General features: G+C 44.1%; 1 pseudogene; it reads left to right on the top strand.

The window, feature by feature from the left end:
• Positions 1 to 4741: 4741 nt before the first annotated feature.
• On the top strand, positions 4742 to 8365 carry LOC115325752 (annotated as a pseudogene).
• The last annotated feature ends 3070 nt before the right edge of the window (positions 8366 to 11435 follow it).

The following is an 11435-nucleotide window of genomic DNA, read 5'->3' as shown; positions in this document are numbered from 1 at the left end:
ATTGGTAATGCGCTGAAATGGTCATGTACCCATTTCATGAGTCAAGCTTTAAAAAGACAATGGGGTAGACTGGAGGACGCGGGGTATGATGAAACTTTTGTAAAACGGCAACTTTCTATTCATATCAGAGACAAGCGGAATGAACCAACTGTTAGGAACCAACGAGTTGCTTTACCGTATTTTCACGATATTTCCCATAACATAAAAGCATCGGCGAAAAGGTTTGGCGTAGAAACAGTGTTCACCTCCGTTTTCAAGTTGTGCAAGCTTACACCTTTTGAATCGAAACAGGAAGTTTGCCAGAAGGCACATTGCGAGAAGTCGGTACCGTGTGAGAATTCGGTGGTTTATGAGATTCCTTTGGAGTGTGGATTTAAATACGTAGGTCAGACGGCGAGATGTCTAAATGATAGACTGACGGAACACAAACGGAATGTGATAAACAATTACAATGCAATTAAATGCAAAGGGGCAAGCGAGCTGGACAATAATGATGAAAATGATCCCTGGAGAAGGGGAACAAGAGGGACAAGGGACAAACATAAATCTCCAAACACAGCTAGGTGACTGGTGAGCGACGGAAAAAATAATGCAATTAAATTCAAAGCTTTGCATTTAATTGCATTATAATTATAACATTAAATTGCAAGCTTCACCCTTGTTGGTGTTAGACTGGTGGCGGCTGATAAAACCCGTCTGCTCTACTGACGTCTAACCCCTGGTTAGTTCAGTTGGTAGAGCGCTCCACTTGTAATGGAGAGGTCCCGGGTTCGATACCCGGACCAGGCGGATTTGTTCCGTCGCTCACCAGTCACCTAGCTGTGTTTGGAGATTTATGATTGTCCCTTGTCCCTCTTGTTCCCCTTCTCCAGGGATTATTTTCATCGTGATAAACAACGCGTCCAATTCCGAGTTCGCCAGGCACTCTTCTAGAGTATAATAATTGTAAAGCCAACTGGTCTGAAACGGAAGTTATTCACAAAGAACGCAATGATATGAAACGCGTAGTCCAAGAAACGATTCGTATAAAAACGTCTGGCAACTGTATAAGTCAGGCGTCATTGCAGTTTGGGAACGAATGTAAACAATTTCTACGCTTGTAAAGTTTTTTTTTTTTTTGTTTTTTTTAGTACTAGTGTTGTTTATATGTGTATCCTTGGACTTGTTCAAGAAAGTCGCTGTGTTATTCGTTTGTGGTTCGTGGTAGGAGGGCAATGTCGTTCTCCTTTTTGGAGATGGCCCCAGTTCCGGCTGTTAGCAGTGTATAGTATTGTTTCTTTGGACTGAGTGATTTGTTAGAGGAAACGCACCTTTGAAGGTCAAACCCTTTCTTTGTGTTCAGTAGTGTTTTCACCTACGTTCGCCGGGTGGCGGTGGTTATGCTAGAATGTGAACCTTTGTGTGAGTGTCCCACAGCCAAGTTCAAGGGAGGTAAGAGAAGGTTTACTGAAGTGTCATTGTCCTCTTGTCAAGTGTGTGTTTATTTGTTTTTTTGTTTTTTTGTAGAGACGGCGTTGGAGATTAGGTATATAAAGCGTGTTCGAAATAAACTTTGCAGATGAGTTTGAGACGTTGCCTCCTCTTTTACTACCTTCTGTTGTGTTCTCTTTCCGCCCCAGTCTCAGGTTTACAATCATGTTCAACTTACACCAGCTCGCCTGCACTCTGACTATTGTTTCGTTAATCGTACCTGAAGCAGGCTTAATCCCTTTTTCTTATGAATCCACTCTTCCTTCGTCGTCTTCTACACTAATTGTATAAGCATACATCATACTGGACAAGTTGGCTCTTCGTTTTTCGGAACTGGAGGCAGACGTAGCGTACTATGGGCTTTCGTTGCGGAAGAACTTCATCGACCCAGCACTGTTCAGACATCTATCAACAAGTGGTTTATCTTGGAGTTCAAACAAGAAAGTTATCAAGATCTACAGGGACGGAGCCACCAAGAGAATACAAGAACTCTACACGGCGTGCAACAGACTTTGGGACCTCCTCTTGGGAATGGACTACAGGCGTCGCAACGAGTTCCAGCACTGGGACAGCATCAAAAATGCACAGTAACACAGGATCTGGTATGTCAAGCGAACGCAAGTCTTGAACTCTGTTAAGATAATGAAGAGGAAGGAGAATTGTTTGCCATTGGCATGGTGTAATGCTCAGTGTGTGTCGGGATCCCGTTTAAATGTAGTAAACCCTTGTAGCATTTGGCTTTCAGAAAGAACGGAAAGTTTTTTTATCCAAGGGACCTAAATTTTGTCTCAATGTGAGGCCTTCCAGATTCGATGTATTTTGCGCTGTTGAAAACGTTGCGCGCGTAGTAAGTCGTGATGAAAAGACTGCTTTTTTGCTTCAGACGGTGGAGAGATTGGATAAAATCATGGGAGATATGTACCCGAAAGAAAAAAAGGAATTTTAAGGATGTAACCATAGTCAAGAATGAGATAGATTCACGGTCGTTAAAATTACCCCAAACAGATAAATCGGGGAGGTTTGGTATCCTCCCGATGAAAGAATTTCAAAACAAAGCTGCGAATGCCATTAGTGTATATGTTCAAGGACTGGAACGGAAAGTTGGCAAAGATGAGAAGGGACATATGCACAGTGTTAAAGGAAGAAGGTAAAGAGCAAGTTGTCAAAAGTATAATCAGTCAATCCAAAATGTACCTATGTTTAAAATTTTTCCTAAAGGACCATAAAGTGGAGATGCCTCTCAGAGTGATTGTAAACGAAAACGGAACGTGACAAAAAGTTGTGACTAAGTTTCTGCAGCATGGCTTAGGTCAGGTCAGTTTAGACAAATGCTTATTGCTGAGAAATACAGAAGAACTCATTCAGATCTTAGAACACAACCATGAGAGGAAGAGTTCGGTATCTCCATGGATATAAAAGATTTATATTATTCTCTGGAAAAGAAGAGGCTGATGAATGCCGTGAAGGAGGTGCTAGAGTTGAATCTGGTAAAGTTTCAATCAGGATCGGGCGTAACAGTGGAAAGCTTCCTTACCCGTTAGATCTCTATTTAAAGTCAACAGTCCTCGAATATAATAATCGAAAATACATCCAGAAACAAGGTGTATGCATAGGCTCGTCGGTCGCTCCGTTGTTAGCTGAAATATATCTCAACAGTTTGGATAGAGTATTGTTTGACAGGATGAATGAGTTGTCACCTAACGTGGGCTTCAGCAGAAGATATGTAGATGACATTTTTGTCTGTACGTTTGAAGAAGGAAAATCGGAGTATTTTGAAAAGCTTAGTAGGTCAACGGCCCCGGAGTTGCATTTCGCAGTAGAAAAAACAGAGGAGAACATGTTGCAGTTTTTGGACTTGCGCATTCAGGTAAAAAATGGTTTATGTTGGGAATATGGTAAGAAGATGGCTAAACCGGTGCTCCCGAGACAAAGTTGTCACTCTACAATTATTAAGGCGGGAGTTGCGAAATCATTAATTGGTAATGCGCTGAAAAGGTCATGTACCCATTTCATGAGTCAAGCTTTAAAAAGACAATGGGGTAGACTGGAGGACACGGGGTATGATGAAACTTTTGTAAAATGGCAACTTTCTATTCAAATCAGAGACAAGCGGAATGAATCAACTGTTAGGAACCAGCGACTTGCTATACCCTATTTTCACGATACTTCCCACAACATAAAAGCGTCGGCCAAAAGGTTTGGCGTAGAAACAGTGTCCACCTCCGTTTTTAAGTTGTGCAAGCTTACACCTTTTGAAACGAAACAGGAAGTTTGCCAGAAGGCACATTGCGAGAAGTCGGTACCGTGTGAGAATTCGGTGGTTGATGAGATTCCTTTGGAGTGTGGATTTAAATACGTTGGTCAGACGTCGAGATGTCTAAATGATAGACTGACGGAACACAAACGGAATGTGATAAACAACGCGTCCAATTCCGAGTTCGCCAGGCACCTCCTAGAGTGTCATAATTGTAAAGCCAACTGGTCTGAAACGGAAGTAATTCACAAAGAGCGCAATGATATGAAACGTGTAGTCCAAGAAACGATTCGTATAAAAACGTCTGGCAACTGTATAAGTCAGGCGTCATTGCAGTTTGGGAACGAATGTAAACAATTTCTACGCTTGTAAAGTTTTTTTTTTTTTTAGTACTAGTGTTGTTTATATGTGTACCCTTGGACTTGTTCAAGAAAGTCGCTGTGTTATTCATTTGTGGTTCGTGGTAGGAGGGCAATATCGTTCTCCTTTTTGGAGATGGCCCCAGTTCCGGCTGTTAGCAGTTTATAGTATTGTTTCTTTGGACTGAGTGATTTGTTAGAGGAAACGCACCTTTGAAGGTCAAACCCGTTCTTTGTGTTCAGTAGTGTTTTCACCTACGTTCGCCGGGTGGCTGTGGTTATGCTAGAATGTGACCCTTTGTGTGAGTGTCCCACAGTCAAGGTCAAGGGAGGTAAGAGAAGGTTTACCGAAGTCTCATTGTCCTCTTGTCAAGTGTGTGTTGTTTTTTTTTTGTAGAGACGGCGTTGGAGATTGGGTATATAAAGCGTATTCGAAATAAACTTTGCAGCTGAGTTTGAGACGTTGCCTCCTCTTTTACTACCTTCTGTTGTGTTCTCTTTCTGCCCCAGTCTGAGGTTTACAATCGTGTTCAACTTACACCAGCTCGCGTGCACTCTGACTATTTTTTCGTTAATCGTACCTGAAGCAGGCTTAATCCCTTTTTCTTATGAATCCACTCTTCCTTCGTCGTCTTCTATACTAATTTTACAAGCATACATGGTACTTGACAAGTTGGCACTTCGTTTGGCGGAACTGGAAGCAGACGTAGCGTACTATGGGCTTTCGTTGCGGAAGAACTTCATCGACCCAGCGCAGTTCAGACATCTATCAACAAGTGGTTTACCGTGGAGTTCAAAGAAGAAAGTTATCAAGATCTACAGGGATGGAGCCACCAGGAGAATACAAAAACTCTACACGGCGTGCAACAGACTTTGGGACCTCCTCTTGGGAATGGACTACAGGCGTCGCAAGGAGTTCCAGCACTGGGACAGCATCAAGAATGCACAGTTCCACAGGATCTGGTATGTCAAGCGAACGCAAGTCTCGAACTCTGTTAAGATAAGGAAGAGGAAGGAGAATTGTTTGCCATTGGCATGGTGTAATGCTCAGTGTGTGTCGGGATCGCGTTTAAATGTAGTAAACCCTTGTAGCATTTCGGTTTTAGAAAGAACGGAAAGTTTTTTATCCAAGGGACCTAAATTTTGTCTCAATGTGAGGCCTTCCAGACTCGATGTGTTTTCCGCTGTTCAAAACGTTGCGCGCATAGTAGGTCATGATCAAAAGACGGCTTTTTGGGATCAGACGGTGGAGAGATTGGATAAAATCATGGGAGATATGTACCCGAAAGAAAAAAAGGAATTTTAAGGATGTAAACATAGTCAAGAATGAGATAGATTCACGGTCGTTAAAATTACCCCGAACAGATTAATCGGGGAGGTTTGGTATTCTCCCGATGAAAGAATTTCAAAACAAAGCTGCAAATGCCATGAGTGTATATGTTCAAGGACTGGAACGGAAATTTGGCGAAGATGAGAAGGGATATATGCACAGTGTTAAAGGAAGAAGATAAAGAGCAAGTTGTCAAAAGCATAATGAGTCAATCCAAAATGTACCTATGTTTAAAATTTTTCCTAAAGGACCATAAAGTGGAGATGCCTCTCAGAGTGGTTGTAAACGAAAACGGAACGTGACAAAAAGTTGTCACTAAGTTTCTGCAGCATGGGTTAGGTCAGGTCAGTTTAGACAAATGCTTATCGCTGAGAAACACAGAAGAACTCATTCAGATCTTAGAACACAACCATGGGAGGAAGAGTTCGGTATTCTCCATGGATATAAAAGATTTGTATTATTCTCTGGAAAAGAAGAGGCTGATGAATGCCGTGAAGGAGGTGCTAGAGTTTAATCTGGTGAAGTTTCAATCAGGATCGGGCGTAACTGTGGAAAGCTTCCTTACCGTTTTAGATCTCTATTTAAAGTCAACAGTGCTCGAATATAATAATCGAAAATACATCCAGAAAGAAGGTGTTTGCATAGGCTCGTCGGTCGCTCAGTTGTTATCTGCAATATATCTCAACAGTTTGGATAGAGTATTGTTTGACAGGATAAATGAGTTGTCACCTAACCTGGGCTTCATCAGAAGATATGTAGATGATATTTTTGTCTGCACGGTTGAAGAAGGAAGATCGGATTATCTCGAAAAGCTTATTAGGTCAACGGCCCCGAAGTTGCATTTCACAGTAGAAAAACCAGAGGAGAACATGTTGCAGTTTTTGGACTTGCGCATTCAGGTAAAAAATGGTATGTGCTGGGAATATGGTAAGAAGATGGCTAAACCGGTGCTCCCGAGACAAAGTTGTCACTCTAAAATTATTAAGACGGGAGTTGCGAAATCATTAATTGGTAATGCGCTGAAAAGGTCATGTGCCCATTTCATGAGTCAAGCTTTAAAAAGACAATGGGGTAGACTGGAGGACGCGGGGTATGATGAAACTTTTCTAAAACGGCAACTTTCTATTCAAATCAGAGACAAGCGGAATGAACCAACTGTTAGGAACCAACGAGTTGCTATACCGTATTTTCACGATATTTCCCATAACATAAACGCGTCGGCGAAAAGGTTTGGCGTAGAAACAGTGTTCACCTCCGTTTTTAAGTTGTGCAAGCTTACACCGTTTGAATCGAAACAGGAAGTTTGCCAGAAGGCACATTGCCAGAAGTCGGTACAGTGTGAGAATTCGGTGGTTTATGAGATTCCTTTGGAGTGTGGATTTAGATACGTAGGTCAGACGTCGAGATGTCTAAATTATAGACTGACGGAACACAAACGGAATGTGATAAACAACGCGTCCAATTCCGAGTTAGCCAGGCACCTTCTAGAGTGTAATAATTGTAAAGCTAACTGGTCTGAAACGGAAGTAATTCACAAAGAACGCAATGATATCAAACGTGTAGTCCAAGAAACGATTCGTATAAAAACGTCTGGCAACTATATAAGTCAGGCGCCTCAACCTGTCTTACATGGAAAATGGGCAAATGGTGAGACAACATCTTCCAGGACTATTTTATGCGGATGATCTGGTACTGACAGCGGGCACCTGTGAAGAGATGCAACAGCTGCTGGACATATGCACAAAACAAGGAGACAGACTGGGCCTAAAGTTCACCTCCCGTAAGTGCAAAGTGCCGAAGTGGGGGCCTACAGAGAATGTAGAGAGGGCTTTGGACACACCGCTTGTACTGCAGGGGGAGACTGTGCGGCGTGTCACGGACTACAAGCACTCGGGTGTACACCTTCCACGGGTAGGAACTACATCCATGCACATGAATCGGCTGTCCGGGCAAAGGCCATGAGGGGAAAGGGAATGCTGGCAGCAACGTCCCTGTGGGCTTTTGACCGCTACGAGGTTGTTCGTAGCCTGTGGGAGATGGTGATGGTGCCCGGACTGACTTTCGCGAATCGGGTGCTGTGCACGTCGTCTCAGACTCGGGAGTTCCTAGAGGTTCGACAGCGGGAGGCGGGGCGGATGGCACTCGGGGCACACAGGGGGACTCCAAACGAAGGGGTGCAGGGGACCTCGGGTGGTCTGCTTTTGAGTCGAGGGAAGCGGTGGCTTAGCTAGCTTACGAGAGGCGTCTGTGGGGCCTCGGAGAGGAGCGATGGGCCACGAAGGTGTTTAAGTACCTCGTGTACAGGAGTGTAAACACGCGCCTGACCAAACGGGTGGCCAAGCTCGCGGGGAAGTATGAGGTACCACCGACCCTGCTGGACGGCCGGCCGCTCCGAGAGCGAGTTACGGACCTCAAAAAGCACGTGCGGCAGGTCGAGACGCGAAGGTGGACGGAGTCGGCCACACGAAAACCATCAATGACTGTGTATGCGGCCCCGAAGCGGGCGATCGAGCGGGAGCATCTGTACGATGACTCCAGGGGCAGCGGCTTGCTTTTCGAGGCACGCACGGGAACCCTCAAGACCAGTCTGTGGAGATCGCAATATGACACTGGGCTCCCAATCGCCTGCGTCGCCTGCGGAGCAGTAGAGGAGACAACAGAACATCTGGTGCTGCAGTGCAAGGCCCTCAGCCCGTGCCCCCAGGTGGACCATCTGCCGGACGCGCTGGGCTTCCGGACGGCGGAGCGGGGGAATGACGGCGAGGAACACGTCGAGACCACCAAGCGCCGACTAGAGCAGTGGTGGGAGATTTCCTCGCGGCTGTGGAAGAGGGAGAGGCGAGCTGGGCCGGACGTGCAAGCACAAGCCGGACAATCGATTTTTCCACCCAAGTCGACCTGCCCCACACCGTGGACCCGACCGAAGCTCCAACAGAACAAGAACTCGGCTAGGCTTGGCTAGAAACCAGGCTGAGCAAGCCTTTTTTTTTTGGCAGGCCATCGCCGGAATTTCCGGCGAGCGGCCACCCGTTACAAAGGGGACGCCACTAAATCCAAATCCAAATTCAAATCCAAATTGCAGTTTGGGAACGAATGTAAACAAATTCTACGCTTGTAAGGTTTTTTTTGTTGTTTTTTTTCTTGTAGTATTAGTGTTGTTTATATGTGTATCCTTGGACTTGTTCGAGAAATTCGCTGTGTTATCCATTTGTGGTTCGTGGTAGAAGGGCAATGTCGTTCTCATTTTTGGAGATTGCCCCAGTTCCGGCTGTTAGCAGTGTATAGTATTGTTTCTTTGGATTGAGTGATTTGTTAGAGGAAACGCACCTTTGAAGGTCAAACCCCTTTGTGTTCCGAAGTGTTTTCACCTACGTTCGCCGGGTGGCGGTGGTTATGCTCAAATGTGACCCTTTGTGTGAATGTCCCACAGCCAAGGTCAAGGGAGATAAGAGAAGGTTTACCGAAGTGTCATTGTCCTCTTGTCATGTGTGTGTGTGTGTTTTTTTGTTTTTTTTGTAGGGACGGCGTTGGAGATTGGGTATATAAAGCGTGTTCTAAATAAACTTTGCAGCTGAGTTTGAGACGTTGCCTCCTCTTTTACTACCTTCTGTTGTGTTCTCTTTCTGCCCCAGTCTCAGGTTTACAATCATGTTCAACTTACACCAGCTCGCCTGCACTCTGACTATTTTTACGCAAACGTGTTGGTACCTTTCGTATCGTCGACGTTTTTTTTTTCTCAAGGACTGTACAATGAGAGATATAAGATTTTCGCCTTAATAAAGATTGCACACAGTGTATTTCGAATTTCAGGGAGCCACAACGTTTATGCAGTCTTCGAGATTAGATTGTTTACTTGTTGTACACCATGCTAGGCCACTTTTGGTTTCTTTTGTATGCTTGTCTAAACAAATGGTTTGGTGCAGTAATAAAACCGTAGTCAGCACCATGAATTCATTAAGTGCATGAGTAAAGACAAAGTGTGCTACTGGTTAAAGAAGGATTACGAGTTTTCAGACAAATTAAAAAAAAATAATCCAAAAGTGACTAGCCGGCAAAGATCTTCAGATCGCATTTCTTCAATGAACTCCACTTACGAAGGTTATACATGGCCAAAACATAAAACCGCTGGGTGACATTTTTGCCAAAAGTCTATTCAGTAAAGGCTCTGACTTTCCAAGAAAAGATCTCGCTTCCCTTTTAAAATATTGTCCAGTTAAAGAAAGGGGAATTATTTTGCTCATTTCTGCTAAGGACAAATCATGGATGTGTTTCTGGGACAGTTAAAAAGCTAAGTAAGCCAAGACCTGAATTTTCCAAAAACTACAAAACCCGGAAAACATGGAACCATACTTATAAAGGAACACATTTGCTTTTGAGTGACATTCCACTCCCTCTCTTCTCTCCCTGCAGCCAGCAAGCCATCGACTCCCCGCCAACGGCGCAATTCTTGCGGTGCCGTACCTGCCCGATAGAGTGATTCGGGAAGGCTTGTAACAATATTAGCATAGAGGATGTGATACACAAAGACTGCTGGACGGTACAGGGCAGCCCCGTTGCTGTACATTGCTCTGCAAGCCTTGTGCCGCACGTCCTGTGTGATGGTAATGTTACTTATCATTGATAGTCAACCACTCTGACAGCACTGGCGAAACCTTCTCAAACAGCCTTTTTAAATGCCAAACACATTCGTTTTAGAGATGCCCACTCGTGCAAGCTGCGTCCCATGTCTCGGAAACTCTATAGTTTAAACCATTAAAGAAAAGTGTCCAAATTACCTGGAATATGCCAAGATCTACAAAACATCACTTTTACCGGGCACTCGCTTTGCAGAATAATCGGCATAGTGGTGGAACAACATAAATTATAACATCTTTTATGGAGGGATGCTACAAACTTTTTAGGAGCCTTTAAGTTAAGACAGAAAACACAGAAGTTAGAGAGGTACAAACTTTAACATTTATTACGTTGGAAGCGCAATGTTTCAGCCCGATATGCCCTTGAAATAAAAAATGTGCCTACAATTTAATCATTGAAACGCACTTTGCTCATTTTAATCACGCGTCAACCTATTTTATACCAAATAAGGCAGCATGGTCGGCTGCCCCGGGACATGTTTTTGTGCAGTGTGCAGTCTTTCTAGCCTCCAAGAAATGTTTGCACTTCCATCATTACATGCACCGAAAAGTCAAGGGAAAGTAAACAAACGAGAAAGTAAATGTATGGAACGGTCTTTACTCCGTGCTGGTCTTGGGGGGAAGTGGGAGGGGGGGGGGGCACAAAGTTTTCATTTGCAAGCGGGGATCACAATGACGTCGCGGCAAGACCTGTAGCAGAACCTGCATGCCTGTTCGTTTGCGGGTGCAAGCACCAAGTCTACCAAAATTGAGTTCCGGTTCATTTGTTGGGCGGCAACCATTTCTCGCACTGCTAACTTTGGGTCAAGGCAACGAATTCTTGGCCACAATGTGTACACCCATGATGCTCGATAAAGATGGATCTCCATTGTGATAAACTGCTCTTATCCACCAAGCAGGAGACACGTTGGACAGTGTTGTACAAAATACTCGATAAAATTATTTAGGTTAAGTTACTAAATACCTGCCTCATAAAGTATTTAATATACTACTCAAGTTACTTTCACTGTAAAGTACCGAGTAGAGTACGGATACTTAGGAATGTAATTCAATTACTTTTGAAGATACTTCCGCATTGCGTAATTTGTACCGACGTCAGTGACATTGACAATTACACAGTTGCACAAATCTGGTTTACCAGAAGGGTTTATTAGCACGTAACATGTCAAAACCGCAAAAAAAAAGCATTGTTGGGCTATTTTATGCAGTCCAACTATAAAGAGCAGGATATTGTCAGGAATAACAAAAGACGAAGCGGATAATAACTGGAGAAACTAAACGTTTAATGGGAGGAACTTGTGCCCAAAACAAAACAGAGAAAGGCTAGCGTCGCAGGCGTCGATGTCGGAGAAACAGCAGGATCGAGCGCCGGGGCGAGATTGACTCCG

The sequence above is a fragment of the Ixodes scapularis genome, unplaced genomic scaffold (assembly GCF_016920785.2).
Source record: "Ixodes scapularis isolate PalLabHiFi unplaced genomic scaffold, ASM1692078v2 PGA_scaffold4__175_contigs__length_147842914, whole genome shotgun sequence".
Lineage (NCBI taxonomy): Eukaryota > Metazoa > Arthropoda > Arachnida > Ixodida > Ixodidae > Ixodes > Ixodes scapularis.
Note: the sequence above shows the minus strand (reverse complement) of the source record. Positions and strands in the feature narration are given on the sequence as shown.